Below are 17,783 nucleotides of genomic sequence, written 5' to 3' on the forward strand. Positions count from 1 at the left end.
CGTAGGGCGCTGACACTAAAAATACAAATAATTCTTACAAGGTTGTTAGGGATTACTTATTACAATTCTGCAAAAATATCTTCTTGTCTCAGGTCTGCAACAGTAGATATAGGTCCGCACCACAAAAGGTTTGAATTATTTCCTTCAGAAATACACCTTTAGACATTTTATATCATTTGTTTCCTAAGTTCTAGAGATATGAACTTACCCAAATTCACTTGTTCAATCTTGTCTAATTTCTTACTCATCGATGACTAAAATTCAGTTTATATATATCATTTGTAAAATATTTATAAGGTTCATGACAATTGGATAAAGCCGACATGTGAGTGTAACACTGACACAATAAGTGTGGTAGATAGTTTTTAATTGTATTTATTTTCACTTTTAAGAATATAGCAAGGGTATGTGCATAGGGTATCAAGGAAATTTTATAAAGAGCTTTATAATAGAGTACTAGAATGTGATAGGGATTTTAGTATGGGCTTATTAGGATTATATATGGCAAGGTTTTTAATAGAGTACTAGAATGGGCTTATAAAGGGATTTATAATAGAGTACTAGAACGTGACAGGGATTTTAATATGAGGACAAGGGTTGCATGGTTATTTAGTGAATCTATGTTTTTGTTAATGTTAGGGCATCATCAAGAACTAGGGTTTCCAAGGACTACGGCATAAATAGCATCTTCAATGAGGATAGGGCAATATCACAAATAGGCTATTCATTCATAAAAAAGGTTAAGGAAATATGTGGAATCAATATCTACCTCCAGGGTTTGTCATATTAACAATACATAGGAGAAGGTTCAATTTAAGACTTCATTTTTCATTTAGGGTTTGTACTTTTTAGGATTAGGGTTACAAGGCTCCATCAATAAATTATGGTTAGGATTATGGTTTAACCATCTTCAACAATTCCATATTGACATCAATGATAACTTTGACCAACATTTGACCCTTAATTGTTATTTCTATAACTAGTAGTCATTTCCTACCCTCTATCATTATAATTTGTGACTAGACTTGACCATCTTGTCAAAAATATGCTCACTATTGAATCTGTAGTGAAAATGAATATGTGCGGGGGGTGAATCTGTAGTGAAAATGAATATTAAAATTTATTTTTGATTACTGAATCACAATCACACATTACACCATTAGAAAATGAGCTCATATAATACATTAACCAACAGGGAGAATACCATGATCAACATATGAAAAACCATAACAATCACATGCACAAGGGACATAAGGATCTATGGTGGAAAACCTCCCTCCGAGGAAAAAACCACCATTGTTACTTTTTTTGCTCTATTTATAATTTTATTAATCAAGCAAAGCAATTTACATCATAGCTGGCTATGCCCAACAAGGAAGTTTCTCATATAACATTAACTGAGTGAACTCCTATCCCCTAAAATCCTCGCCCAACCACCATTGGGCTGTGAGAATGTTTCTTCCTTTTACTAGCTACCTACACCCATAGGAAAGGAACACATATCCCTTCTTCACCAAGCTAATTCGATCTGTTGTTGATCAATCTAGGACCACCTTTCAGAATATTTCAAACTAGGACCCATGCACAAAGCCACAACAAATTTCTCTTATGAAAATCATCTCAATCAAACAATATCAATAATGTAAATACAATGACTACAAATCACTGGAACTTCCACTCATAGCCTCATTCCATCCATTCACTCAAAATAATCCACATACCACTCTCAATCAACATAATCAATTAAACAGTGCAATATGTCTCTCACATACACACACCAAACTCAACACATTAGCTGCATAATTTAAAATAAGTGGCATAACTATGAAATGCTATAGTGATGTAAATCAAACATGTAGCCCATGCATACACAAATAAAATAGTGATAATCAAGGAGAAATTCTCTCCTCATCATCTCCTCCCTCAAAATCTCAAAACCTGTAGTAGAAACATGCTTGAAGCTCTAGCACATGTCTCTGAAATTATTTTGTTGCAGAACCTCCAAAAAATTTGTTACATTTACCAGAACAAATTTTGCCTCACCACAACAATTTTTTCCCTCACAATGAATCTCCTCATTGCATGACCTAAGAAGATGATATCTCTATGTGCTCTTATCAAAAAATTCAACCTCTATGCTCTAGGAGGTCATCCTCTCTTCTCTACTCAAGGCTCTTCTCTATTTTCACTGCTCCATATGGTTGATCTACACCATCTTTTATACAATTTTTACCTCTACTTGACTACTTGGTCCATTAAAGGCATTCACACTTCTAAACACATGAAGACGTGTTGATTAAGTCAATTCGACCTTTAATGAAACTTCCCGAGCAAGATATCACATAAAAACCAAATAATACATTCGAGGAGCATGAGAAATGTGGAAAAAACTCATCTACAGGCCCAGTTGCTCCCATGACACACTATGCAAGCATCCAGGTCCTTAGTCTCTCTCATGACACACCATTCTAGAATGCAGAGTCGCTCCCATAAGCCTCTATGCCCACGTCCAAAGCAGAGAACCTTCTTTTTCTATCAATCTTGACTGAATCTCGAAAAACTGCTCATTGGAAAGAGAATTGGGTCCATTCTACACAAACCCGTCTCTATTTTCAGATTCATCTCAATTTTCCCATAAACTCAAATCCAAAACTATCACTTCTATCCAAACACCATACTAAACAACTGGGCCAACAAACTTCTTTGCAACATCCCTGCTAATAGTATGTAGTTACAATACCTATCAGAAATCCTCCAAAACAGTACAATCATCTAGAACATCCACTACCACATGTAACACCTCTCCACACCCAAAACATAACATCATCAACATGTATACCTAATTTGGAACATGGAGATGAAGGAGACCAAGGAGGCATAATCATCAAGGCACCTCACCTCTAACTCTTGTAGCATCCAACAACCTCGGTATTCAACAACACTATCATGAAGACCATTATCATGGGAAGACCTCCAAGCTAGTGCAACACATGAACATCCATCCTCTAAGCTAGTCCAAGCTAGCAAACACGCTAAACACCATCTGCAACTCATCCATACAAAAACCACCTGCAACCACCTATACTCATGCATAACCAACACATCTGCAGCCCAAGCAACTATGTTGACATCAATGACAATCAACCACACATCTACAACACTGTAGCACACCTCAATGCCAACAATCTCCCCCTTTGGAATTGATGTCAAACCCCCAGCTAAAACAATCATCTGATGATCCTCAAATTCTCCCCCCTTTGACAACAATGGCAACGAGAAAAACATGTCAAAGATGAATTCTATAAGCTCTTCTTCATGCAAGGGGCTCCATCAAAAAAACATATGCAAGTGATAAACAATGGAGTAGAAGGCGGGCATACAACACTCCCCAGGACATATGCTATTTCCAATCATCAACACACACAAGTAGTAGCATACATCTCCTACCAACGGAATCTGTAAATTCTCGCTCAGTAGCAACAAACACATGCTCTCCCCCTAAAGCAACAACAACATAGTCCAAGTCATATCAACAAAAACAGATCATATCACCAACACATAACAACAACAACATAATGTGATCTACTAGCAACACTAACTCTGATCAACTCCATAGTAGCAACAACAAATATCCATCCACTCTGAAGCAACAACAACAAATGCATCCTCTCCACAATGTACTCCCCAACACCATTCTCTCCATCAACATCACTAGCAGGAGGAAATACACACATATCAACAATAATGGAGCATCCCTCTGAGGTAGATATGGTAGTAACAAATTCATGATGGCATGTCACAACAGTATGGCCATCCATACTCCATTGAATGCAATCATCTCTAAGGATGAATGTGCACTTATATACATGGTTGTCAATTCCTCCTTGCCACATTCAAGAGGCTACTCCAAGACTATGACTAAATGATATGCAACAGAGTACATAACCTTAAAGGCTTATTACATGACTAAAAAGGTACATCAATAAGCCCATATATGGTTGAACATGACTCACATGAATCTTTCTCAATACATGCATGACTCTACAAAGCCTCTCCATGATAAGTATGAGAGTGTACAAGAATAATACATCAAAAGTATGGTTGTAATGACACTATTAACAACCCATATAATATGAATAACTCTCATGACTCAATATACATTATATGCTAAACATGGCTTTCATAATAACTCTCACATCAATGCATATCTAATACTATGTCATGAAACAAGTACATGGATCATATGATCAGCCATAATTCAGTATTCCAGCAACAGCAACATATCACATCATTCAACCTAATACAACATCTCTTCATGATTGTACATAGCAACAACAATAACCAACATATGGAGCATGAATAAGGATACACTGATAGAAACAACTCGACAAAGATAGCAGCAACATCATATCAGCAAATATAAATATCATCCACCATCATGCTAATTCATAAGAACATCACATGCAAAATGTCATCAAATGTAGTAGCAACAAAATAAAACACATGAGCATGGAAAGCATGTCCAACTCCACAAAGGAGCCACGGAAGCATACAAAGTTCTCCCCCTGAACTTGTGCCATCTCTCCTCCTGATCACACTTCAACAAAAACATCAATAACAAAAATCCATAAACATAAGATAAACATAATCATAGAGATAACCATCACAAATAACTGCATGCAAAAACAATAAGTGCCATATACTCCCCCTGAGCCTATGAATGATTCACATCTATTTTGTAGTTTAAAAGATCTATCATGCAGGAGTGGACTGTGATATGTGTTGATATCTTCTAGTCTGAATCTGAATAAGTGTACTCTCTTAGTCTCTTCTTTCTCTTCTCTCTTCCCTTCAACACATACACATTATCTGGGGTCATGATTCCTCTAGCAATGATTCTATTTGAACCTTCCTTATGAATGATACAACCTTTGGAGTTAAAGATCACTTATTTTCCTCCATCAACCATTTGGCTCACACTTAAGATATTATTCTTTAGAACTTCAATGAGCCAAACATCTTCTGCATTTGTTCTCCTCTCACCAAGATTGCTTTTACCGCTTCGCAACACTCTAGCGGTTTCTCTACCTTCAAACACAACATGGTGATTCTTGGTTTTATTGAGAAAATGAAATTTTATCTTATCCCCTAACATATGGTGTGAGAAACCACTATTTATATACCACAAGTCATCCTCATCATGAGAACAAAGTGCAATGAAACATCTTCCTAACTGTTGCTCTTTCTTCCTTGTGTTCCTAGGATGCACATTCTCCCTTGACTGCTTCTTTTGATTAAATGGCCTCAATAGTTTAGGCATTTTACCATCCTTGCCCATGTGGCAAAAATTATGGCACACATAACACTCTATGTGACCAAGATAATGTAGTGAAAGGATTTAATCTCTTGTTTCTCATATTAGACCTCCATATTTTCACACTAGATCTACAATCAATGGATTTATGCCTGAAAATGTTACAAACAAAAAAAAAAACCATTGAAATAGTTTTTATACTTGAATGAAGGCCCTTATTTTGGACGATCATACTGCGACATGGATGAGTGCATTCTCCTCCTACAATCAGCTGCCACATGACCAGAATCGTGACAGTTGAAGCACTCAATTTCATTCATTAAGGGGGTAAAGGAGTTTTGACTTCTCCTTTGAAAACTTCTACCTCCAACCATAGGAGAAAATGGTCTTCTATATGTAAACGAATATTTTGGTTTTCTATTTTGTTGTTGCTTATGGATCACATTATTTGCTACAGGTTTCTTTGGTTCTGCTTTGACATTCTTTCCTACATGCAAACTTGACTCGCCCTTATGAAGATTGTTGCCAATTTTTCTCACTTTTACAGTGTTCTTTGCTTTCTCCAACTGCTGGTTTTTTCCTTCAAGTTCATTTCTCAGTTTATCAATCACACCCTTAAGCAATTCAACATAGTCCTTTTTATCTTTTTCATGGCTGTAATTGACGTCTTCTAATATTTTCAAATTTTCTAGCTATGTTCTCAAGGTATTGATTTCTTCCTTGAGATTTGTCTCCATTTTATCACAATCCTGTAATTTCTTCTGATGCTCCTTTCATACATTTGTTAATCTCCCAATTTCACTTGAAAGTTATTCAATAAGAACCATGGTAGACTTAGATTCAGCCTTAAGAATCATATAATTGTGATCTATTCACTAACTAAATCTGAATCATTTTCACTACCGCAATCGGAATTATAACTCAAAAGTATATCATTACGACTTATACCTTCAGATTTTTTATCCCTTTTCACAGTTGGTTCAATAGGAACTTCCTTCATCATTTTATTGCTATTCTTAATCTCTTCATCACTGTTGTTGCTAGTGGTTCCATATAGCATATGCAATCTATACCAAATTTCCTTTGCAGATTTCAATTCTCCAATTTTCTCCAAATATGCACTATAGATATTTTTGAAAATAATTCGCCTTGCTTGAAAATTTTTCTTCCGTATTTTAGATGTAGGGAAATCTTCATATTTTCCTTCAAAAACCAATCTCCAAATTTTAGAGCCATAATGAAATAATTTATTTCTCACATATTCTTGCCAAACCTTAAAATTTGCCGCAGTAAGAAACAATTTCTTTGGAAATCTAATTTTGAAAAAAAATATGTAATTTTTTTTGAAAATCTCCAAGATTCACTCTCTAGCAATCAAGCTGCACCCAAGAGCCCATCTCTAATACCAATTGTTGGAAATGTTATCACTACTAAGAGGGGGGGGTGGTTGGGGGGGGGTGTGGGGAGTGGTGAATCAGTAGTGACAATGTATATTAAAATTCATTTTCTATTACTGAATCACAATCAGACCTTACACCATTACAAGATTAGTTCATATAATACATTAACCAACAGGGAAAACACCATGATCAACATATGCAGAAATATAACAATATCACACACAAGGGACATAATGATATCTAGTGGAAAACCTCCCTCTGAAGCAAAAACCACCCTTGTTGTTGTTGTTTCTTTGCTACTAATTTTATTAATCAATAAAATCAATTTACATCATAGCTAGCTATGCCCAACAAGAAAGTTTCTCGTATAACATCGACTAAGTGAATTATCCACTGGAGGCTCCTATCTCCTAAAAGCCTCGCCCAACCACCATTGGATTGTGAGAATGTTTCTTCCTTTTACTGGATACCTACACCCATAGGCAAGGAACACTTATCCCTTATTCACCAAGCTAATTCGATTTACTAATCAATATAGGGCCACATTTCAAAATATTTGAAACTAGGATCCATGCACAAAGAAACAACAACTTTCTCTTATGAAAATCATCTAAATCAAACAATATCAATTTTGTAAATAAAATGACTACAAATCACTGCAACTTCCACTGACAACCTCATTCCATCCATACACTCATAATCATCCACACACCACTCTCAATCAACACAATCAATCAAACTACTCAATATATCTCTCACATGCACACACAAAACTCAACACATTAGCTACATAATACGAAATAAGCGACATAACTATGAATTGTTATAGCTATGTAAATCAAACATTCTACCCCTGCATACTCAAATAAAATAGTGATAATCAAGGAGAAATTATCTCCTCATCATCTCATACACCAAACTCTTGAAACCTGGAGTAGAAACATGTTTGAAGCTCTAGCACATGTCTTTGAAATTATTTTGTTGTAGAACCTCCAAAAAATCTGTTACATTCAGTAGAGCAAATTTTTCCTCACCACAAAAATTTTCACCCTAACAATGAATCTCCTCACTCCATGAGTTAAGAAGATGATATCTCTATGTGCTCTTATCAACAAATTCGACCTCTATGCTCCAAGAGGTCACCCTGTGTTCTTTACTCAAAGCTCTGCTCTATTTTCACTACTCCAAATGTTTGATCTACTCCACCTTTTATACAATTTTTGCCACTACTCCACTACTTAGTCCATTAAAGGCATTCACACTTTTAAACACATGAAGACATGTTGATTAAGTTAATTCAAACCTTTAATGAAATTTCTTGAGCTTGATATCACATAAAAACCAAATGATACATCTGAGGAGCACAAGAAATACAGAGAAAACACATCTACAGGTGCAGTCTCTCCTAGGACACATTTGTGCGAATGTCCAGGTCCTTAGATGCTCTCATGACACACTGTGTGAATGTCCAGGTCCTTAGATGCTCTAATGACACACTGTGCTAGCATGTAGAGTCACTCCCACAAGCATCTATGCATGCGTCCATAACAAATAACCTTATTTTTCTCCCAATATTGAATGAATTTTGAAAAACTACACCTTGGGAAGATAATTGGGTCCATTCTTGATCCAAGAGGATCTCGTCAAATCAGTGACACAGGTTCAGTGTCATCGTCAGTATTCCGGTCCGGTGTCGTCAGCTTTGACAGTGTTGTTTATGGTTCAAGTTGTTCATGTGATTTCAATGGTTTTCATGGTGTTCAAAGGATATGGCCTTGTACTTAGCTGTTGACATGTGGTTTTCATCAGTTCCACTAGGATATGGTTGTCGACATGTGGTTGTCATCCACTTCGCAAGATTTGGTTGTCGACGGGTTTGTCGTCATGTGACATTTGTTACTAATGTTGCTTTGTGACATTTAGTTGTAAATGGGTTATTTTTTTAAATAAACCTAATACAAACCTAATCGTAAACCTTAACCATGCATTAAATGTCAAAAACCTAAGTCTACACCATACATAAGTCCTATAGCTAAACCCATGCATAGAAATTAAATTAAACATACATAAACCTATGTAAAAAAACCCTCTTGGGCCATTGTATTACATTGAAAACATTATAAAACCATTGCAAAACACGTAACATGTTCCCTAACCACAACGGTTATCCGCGTCAGAACCGTGTCATGTGTGCACTCGGGAGATAGTAGTTACAATGTGTAAGAAGAAACGATGTCAAAACCTTAACTGTAGTCCCTAACCTTGGGAGTTAACTTCTCGGAAACCTTGGGAGTTAACTTCTCGGAACAGGCCTAATTGTAGATGTGTCGAAAATGTGGTCTTGTGAGCAGAGTCAGATAAGCCGTCAGGGTTAGCATCGGAGTAAACCATGGAATTAGCCGTGCGGGGAGTTAACTATGACAGCAGTCCATGTGAATGGGCCAGAGTCACCGCCAACCATCACCGTTTCGACAAACGGTCAGTGGAACCACCGGAGCCCAAACCACTAGGGTTATCCACCTGCGCACATGCACTGTCTCCTCCTCCGCCTGGTTAGCAAGCCGCTAATGGTTTTGATCTATTATATGGTTTATATTTGGGTTTTTTTGTTGCAGTTTGTTAAAAATTAATTGAAAGACCATGCGTATGAACCCTAAGGTGGCAAAACATAACAAGACTAAGACCAAACAAACCCTAAAATCAGGCAATTCATTCCTAAACTAGGAAGAAGGAGTTTGAATGTACTTGCAGGGTTTTAAGAGGTAGTTTTTGCTCATTGTAGAAGGGGAGAGTGGTTTTGGGTTTTGTATGTAGGTTCTAGAGGTTATAGTTGATTTTGTTTTCAGTGTAACAAGAGCATATGGAGTCAAAATTAGGAACCCTGATAGGCGTTGGAAGACTGGTTCAGAGAGATATCTTATGATAGTGACCAGAAGTTTCTGCTTGCACATTCAGTTTGGTCAAATTTCTATGTAATCGTCCTATTCAATTTTAACCCTAATATAGCAGACCTAGAGATGTAGTCCATCAGGGACAAACTCTATAATCAATCTTGTTGTCTGGTATTGTTGTGTATTTGTTGTTTTCACTTCTGTTTTGCATCATACTTATGTTTTATCAACTATCGTAAAGGCTTTCTTCTCAAACAGTTCTCATGATTTCAACACTTTAAGTTAACATTCATTTCACTGTTGGCATAATCAATTCTACTTTAGTTTTACATATGATCATTTCTTATCAACTCTGCATGAAACCCATGTCTCATAATGTTAAGATTCATCTTAATTTGCTGATAAAATCAAATAAAAAACTACCGCTTCTATCCAAACACCATACTAAACAATTGGGCCATCAAACTTCTCTGCAACATCCCTACCATCAGTATGTAGCTACAATACATGTCACACATCTATTGAAAATGCAACAAGATGATGGAGCTTAGTGAAAAGAAGTCACCTTCACTAAGTGGGCCCGTAGGCTATTTTTGGCGCAAAGTCTATTTTTAGACTATGTCTATTTTTAGACATATGGATCATGGTCTATGAGTTGCAGGATGCTATTTATGGATGATTGGTCATGTTGGTAAAAATATATGGACCTCTATTTTTAGACATATGGGTGGAGTCTATTTTTAGACTGCCAGTCAAAAAATAGAGCAGTCGAATATTATTAGCTCTTAATAATACTTGGACTATAAACATTATCTTATCCTCTTGCAGCACTTCAGTTCAAGCTACGAATGTGGCACATGCAACTGCCAGAAGGAAATACGCTTTTCCTATGGGTTATTTGGGCTATTGCATGATGGAATTCAGTTAGAACTCAAGTGATTGAGTTTGGTGGAGCTGATTGAGGAGTTGATGGAATTGTGTTAAATTTGACTTAGTTGAACTAGTTGTATTTAGTCTAACTGACAAATACACTAGTAATGAGTGGTGTGAATTAATTATTAATTAATTCACTAATTATTAACTCATAAATCAACTAAAGAATACATCAGTTAACTCAGCGCATGGACAGTTCAGTGGAGACAAGTGTTAGAGGTGGGTGAAAGGGTGAGACTACTATCAGTTGTGACTATAGTTGTGCATGAGATTTGCACAATCATTGATTGAGATTGCCAATGAGTATTGCGCAGTACAAGCCAAGGGAATTCGAACTTGGATTAGATCTATTCTCAACTTGGATTGCGCAGTAGAGACAGGCAAACAGTGGAGGAGATTTGAACCTGTGACTTGTTTAGATCTGAGCTAGTTTGTGTGTAGCATGTGGAGATAGTACTGAGTACTTGTGAGGAGTATTGTACTATGTATTGTTACATGTTCTCTATCATTATAATATACATATAGTTGGGGGTTTTCAGCTGCATGCTTTCCCCATTACATGCTGTGTTGATATGTGTGATTGATGTTTCATTGTGCGCATGCGATTGTTTTTTTAATTCCGCAAATTGATGATCAATGGTAGAGGAGGTTATGTATTATGCATGCATTCTACAAATAGTGTATAATCAGGATAATCTTTGTGAATAAGTGTTATATTATTCAAATTTCTACAACATCCTCCAAAACTTGTACAAACATCTCAAATGTCCATTGCCACATGTAACACCTCTTCAAGACCAAAACATAACATCATCAACATGTAGACCTAATCTAGAACATGGAGAACAAGGAGACATAATCAACAAGGCTCCTCACCTCTAACTCATGTAGCAGACAACAACCTCGTTATGCAACAACATGATCATGAAGACCATCATTGTGGGAAGACCTCCAAGCTAGTGCAATGCACCATCATCCATCCTCCAAGCTAGTTCAAGCTAGTAGACATGCTAAGGATGATCTGCAACTCATCCATACAAAAACCACCTGCAGCCACCTATACTCATGCATAGCCAACACATCTATAGTCCACGCAACCAGGTTGACATCAATGAAAATCAACCACACATCTACAAAACTGCAACATACATCAATGCCAACAATCTCCCCCTTTGGCATTGATTTCAAACCCCCAGATGAAACAATCATCTGACGATCCTCAAATTCTCCCCCTTTAACAACAATGGCAAAGGGAAAAAACTTGTCAAAGATGAATGCTATAAACTCCTCTTCATGCAAGGGGCTCCATAAAAAAAACATATGCAAGTGAAAAACAATGAAGTGAAATGCAGGCATACAAAAACACTCCCCCAGGACATAAGCTATGTCCAATCATCAACGTACAGGGGTAGCAGCGTACATCTCCTACCAACAAAATCAATAAATTCTCGCTCAACAGCAAAAAACACGTGCTATCCCCCTGAAGCAACGACATAATAGTCCAATTCATATCAATAACAACAGATCATATCACCAACACATACGAGTAACAACATAATGTGATCTACTAGTAGTAACAACATTGATCAACTCCATAGCAGAAACAACAAATATCCATCCACTCTAAAGCAACAACAACAAATACATCCTCTCCACAATGTACTATGTAGTAGCATTCTCTCCATCAACATCACTAGCATCAGGAAACACACACATAGTAGCAACAATGTAGCATGTCTCTCTGGTAGAGATGGTAGCAGTAACTTCATGACGATAGGTCACAACAGTATTACCATCTGTACTCCACTGAATGAAATCATCTCCAAGGCTGAATATGCATTGATATGCATAGTTGTTAATGCCTCCTTGCCACATCCAAGAGGCTACTCCAGGACTATGAATCAATGATATGAAACAAAGTACATAGCCTTGAAGGCTTATTACATGACAACAAGAATGATAATACATGACTGAACAAGTACATCAATAAGCCCATATATGGGTGAACATGACTCACATGACTCTCTCTCAATACATGCATGACTCTAGAAAGCCTCTCCATGATAAGTATGAGAGTGTACAAGAATAATACATGAAAAGTATGGTTATACTGACATTATTAACAACCCATATAACATGACTAACTCTCATGACTCAATATACATTATATGATAAACATGGATTTCATAATATCTTTCATATCAATGCATGTCTAATACTATGTCATGATAGAAGTACATGGATCATATGATCAACCATAATTCAATATTCCAGTAGCAGTAACATATCACATCATTCAACCTAATACATCATCTCTTCATGATTGTACATAGCAGCCATAATAACCAACATATGGAGCATGAATAAGCATACACTGATAGCAACAACTATACAAATATAGCAGCAACATCATATCATAAACTATAAATATCATCCACCATCATGCTAATTCATAACGACATCACATGCAAAATGTCATCGAATGTAGCAGCAGCAAAATAGAACACATGAGCATGAGAAGCATGTCCAACTCCAGAAAGGAGCCATGGAATCATATAAAGTGCCCCCCTCGAACTTGTGCCATCTCTCCTCCTGATCACACTTTAGCAAAAAAATCAGTAGCCAAAATCCATCAACATAACATAAACATAATCATAGAGATAACCATCACAGATAACTACATGCAAAAAGAATAAGTACCATATACTCCCCGTGAGCCTATGAAGGCTTCACATCTATTTTGTAGTTTAAAAGATCTATCATGTAAAAGTGCACTATAATGTGTGTTGATCTCTTCTAGTCTGAATTTGAAGAAGATTACTCTCTTAGTCTGTTCTTTCTCCCTTCAGCACATACACATTATATGGGGTCTTTATTCCTCTAGCAACAATTCTCTTTGAACCTTCCTTTTGAATGATACAACCTTTGGAGTTAAAGATCACTTTTTTTCCTCCATCAACCATTTGGCTCACACTTAAGATATTATGCTTTAGACCTTCAATGAACCAAACATCTTTTGCATTTGTTCTCTTCTCACCAAGATTGGCTTTACTGCTTCCCAATGCTCTAGCGGTTTCTTTGCCTTCAAACACAACATGACCATTCTTGGTTTTATTGAGAAAATGAATTTTTCTGCTATCCCCTGACATATGGTGTGAGAAACCACTATCTATATACCACAATTCATCCTCATCACGAGAACAAAGTGAAATGCCACATCTTCCTAACTACTTCTCTTTCTTCCTTGTGTTCCTAGGACACACATTCTCCCTTGACTGTTGCTTTTGATAAAATGGCCTCAATGGTTTAGGAATTTTACAATCCTTGTCCATATGGCCAAGATTATGGCACACATAACACTCTATATGACCAAGATATGTAGCCAAAGGATATAATATCTTGTTTCTCATATTAGACCTCCATCTTTTCACACTAGATCTTCAATCAATTGCTTTATGCCCGAAAATTTTACAAACAAAATGAAAACCATTGAAAGAATTTTTATACCTGAATGAAGACCCTCCTCTTGGATGATCACAATTCTGCATGGATGAGTGCATTATCCTCCTACAATCAACTTCCACATGACCAAAATCATGACAGTTGAAGCACTCAATTTTTTCCATCAAAAGGGAAAAGAAATTTTGATTTATCCTTTGAAAACTGCTACCTCCAACCATAGGAGAAAATGGTCTTCTAGATGTAAAAGCTTGTTATGGAACCAGCTCAAGAAAAAGATATAAAATATATATCAACGCCTTAGAATTCAGCCTCTTCGAGGGGGCAACCTCCTTTACATTACATAAATGAACAATTCTTTGATGATACAAATGAAAAGACCTCCTTTCTATATATAGGAGTCTAAGGGGTCATAACATAATCAGAGCCGACATAACAATAATAATGTAAGGGCACAATAATAACAATAGTGGGCTTCTATGGGGCACAATAGTAACAATATGGGCACTACATGGGTACATCAATATAATAAGTGGGTTGTACTAATAACAATAAGGGGTTACACTAGTAGTATAGGGGGCTAACATGCCCCTCTCCTTCAAAAAGCGTTGTCCTCAACGCTTGAGTAGTTCTTGATGCTTCTGTATAAAATTCTTGTCCTCCCATGTGGAATCTTCAACAGGTAAGTTCTTCCACTTGATGAGATACTTTGAAATTGATCGATTTCGTAGCTGTCGGGTTCTTGTTTCAGTGACTGCTCCAGGTTCCAATATGATTTTTCCTTCCTCTTCAATTTCTGGCAATATTGTTTGAATTGTGATCTTCTGCAACTTTTGAATAAGTGGCCATACTTCTTCATCCTTCTTCTATTCATCCCTTGCTTCGTTTATCCAATCTGGTTGGATAATAGAAATAGCACAAAACAATGCTTCCACATCCTCATCGTTGAAGAGACTTCCCGTTCGGTAAGGTCACCATTTTTTAAGTGCATGTAGTATTGCCAACATTTTCTTCTCATAAATAGCTTGCCTGAGATGTAGTAGTAAAAATACCCAATCACCTACATCAAAAAAATTTTCACTACGATGTTGGTCTACCTGTTGTTTCGTTTGATTTTGCACCGAAGTGGCATTATCCTTTAAAATTTGGAGAACTTGTTGTTGATGCTCAATGTGATCTTTCACTGCTTGAACCTTTCTCTTCTTGATATGTCCTTCTATCTCTGGAGTTTGAGGAGTGGTAATTTCTTCCAATCCTTTACAAGATATGGTCAGATTCATTTCTTGATGCTCGATGTGATCTTTCACTTCTTGAACATTTTTCTTCTTGATATGTCCTTCTATTTTGATAGTTTGAGAAGTGGTAATTTCAACCAATGAATTACAAGATATGGTTGGATTCATTTCTTCTTTCTAGATGTGATATTTCACTTCTTTCACTTTTTTCTTCTTGATATGTCCTTCTATCTTGAGAGTTTGAGGAGTGGTAATTCTTGCCAATGCTTTACAAGATATGGTCTGATTCATTTCTTCTTTCTCTGGGGTGGGGTCCTGGCATATATCTTCTTCTTTTGATGTTTCTTGATCCTTTTCTTCCTCCTATTCATATTCTATGTAAAATAATTTCTTCTCAGCACACTTATGACCTTTAGTGCATTTGCTATCACAATTGTAACAAAGCCCTTTTCTCTTTTTCCTTCCAATTGTTGTGGTGTAACCCTTGTAGGTTGTGGAAGGCTAGGAGAAACAACACTTCCATCTTTATAGTTGTGAGGGGTAGGCTTCCAGGTTTCCATAATGTTTCTTTCCAATATGTCACTAAGCCCTTTTACTCTTTCCAATTGGTGTGGTGTTGCTCTAAAGAAGGTGTTGCACTTTGTATCCTCATAATGTGCTATCATTTCCTCCGTGAAAATTGACCACATCACAAGTTGTTTACGAGAACAAAGCCCTTCATACCATAAAAATTGATCTGGTTCTAAATATGAAGATGCAATACATACCTTTTTTAAAAGTGGTACACCATGTCGATCAAAATATTGCTTCATCTGAAGTATCCAATTTACCGGATCCTTGCCATCAAACTTCCTCATCTTGCTTTTTCTTGATTTTAGGAGCTCGATCTTGAAATGATTGTAACTTTGTACTTTCAGATCTTTAAGTTCTCAAATTGCGACCTATGGTAGCCCTCTGTGTCCTCTTTCGAATGCCACCAGTCTGAGCCCAATTAGATTCTCCAATGAAGAGTTATGCCAAATCTCCATAGTGACTTGATTATAGACTAATTCAGTAGAGCAAACATGTATGACGTGCCACGTGTCCTTGTTTTGACCTATGGATATGAAAAATGCATACAAGAAACTACAATCTGTCCTCTTTCTGTACCTTCTTACAAAATTTCAATCCGATCCCCAGAGAGAAAGTTATGACGATTTTCCCCAGGTCACCTGTTTGGAATGTAATTCAGGAGTCTGCAGAAAGACCAACTTCCTCAGATCATATCTCCGCAAATATAGCGCAAAAATCTCTGAAATTCGGACCCGAAGTTCAGCGTGATTTCTTCTCAAATTGTGTTTTTTTCAACTTCTGAAACGTCGCAGAAAAAATTTATAGCGAAAATTCCACGATGACTTGTTTGGAGCAGCGAAACCTTAGAATCCAAAGCTCTGATACCAAATGTTATGAAACCAGCTCAATAAAAAGATAGAAAAGATATATCAACGCCTTAGAATTCACCCTCTTCGAGGGGGCAACCTCCTTTACATTACATAAATGAACAATTCTTTGATGATACAAATGAAAAGACCTCCTTTCTATATATAAGAGTCTAAGGGGTCATAACATAATCAGAGCCGACATAACAATGATAATGTAAGGGCACAATAATAACAATAGTGGGCTTCTATGGGGCGCAATAGTAACAATATGGGCACTACATGGGTACATCAATATAATAAGTGGGTTGTATTAATAACAATAAAGGGTTACACTAGTAGTATAGGGGCCTAACAAAGCTCCTTTTGGTTTTCTATTTTTCTGTTGCTTTTGGATCACATTATTTGTTGTAGGTTTCTTTGGTTTTTCTTTGACATTATTTCCTACATGAAAACTTGACTTACCCTAATGAAGATTGTTGCCAATTTTTCTCACTGGTATGGTGCTCTTTGCTTTCTCCAACTACTGGTTTTTTTCCTCAAGTTCCTTTCCAAATTTATCAATCACACCCTCAAGCACTTCAACATAATCCTTTTTATGTTTTTTCTTGCTGCAATTGAGTTCTAATCTTTTCAATTATGTCAGTTGTGTTCTCAAGGTATTGATTTCTTCCTTAAGATTTTCCTCCATTTGATCACAATCCTGCAATTTATTTTCATGCTCCTTGCATACATTTGTTAAAATACCAATTTCACTAGAAAATTATTTAATAAGAACCCTGGAATTCTCATATTCAGCCTTAGGAAGAATATAATTGTGATCATTATCTCTTTCACTAACTAAATCTGAATCATTTTCACTACGACAATAAAAAATATAACTAAAAAGTATATCATTATGGCTTATACCTTCAGATTTGTTATCCCTTTTTACAGCTGGTTCAAGAGGATCTTCCTTCATCATTTTTCTTCTCTTCTAAATCTCTTCATCATTGTTGTTGTTGGTGATTCCATATAGCATATGCAATCTATCCAAAATTTCCTTTGCAGATTTCAAATCTCCAATTTTCTCCAAATCTGCACTATGGATATTTTCAAAAATAATTCGCCTTGCTTGAGCATTTTGCTTTTGT

Source organism: Pinus tabuliformis, chromosome 6 (assembly GCF_031772625.1).
Source record: "Pinus tabuliformis cultivar Carrire ecotype Pingquan chromosome 6, CPIR1, whole genome shotgun sequence".
Lineage (NCBI taxonomy): Eukaryota > Viridiplantae > Streptophyta > Pinopsida > Pinales > Pinaceae > Pinus > Pinus tabuliformis.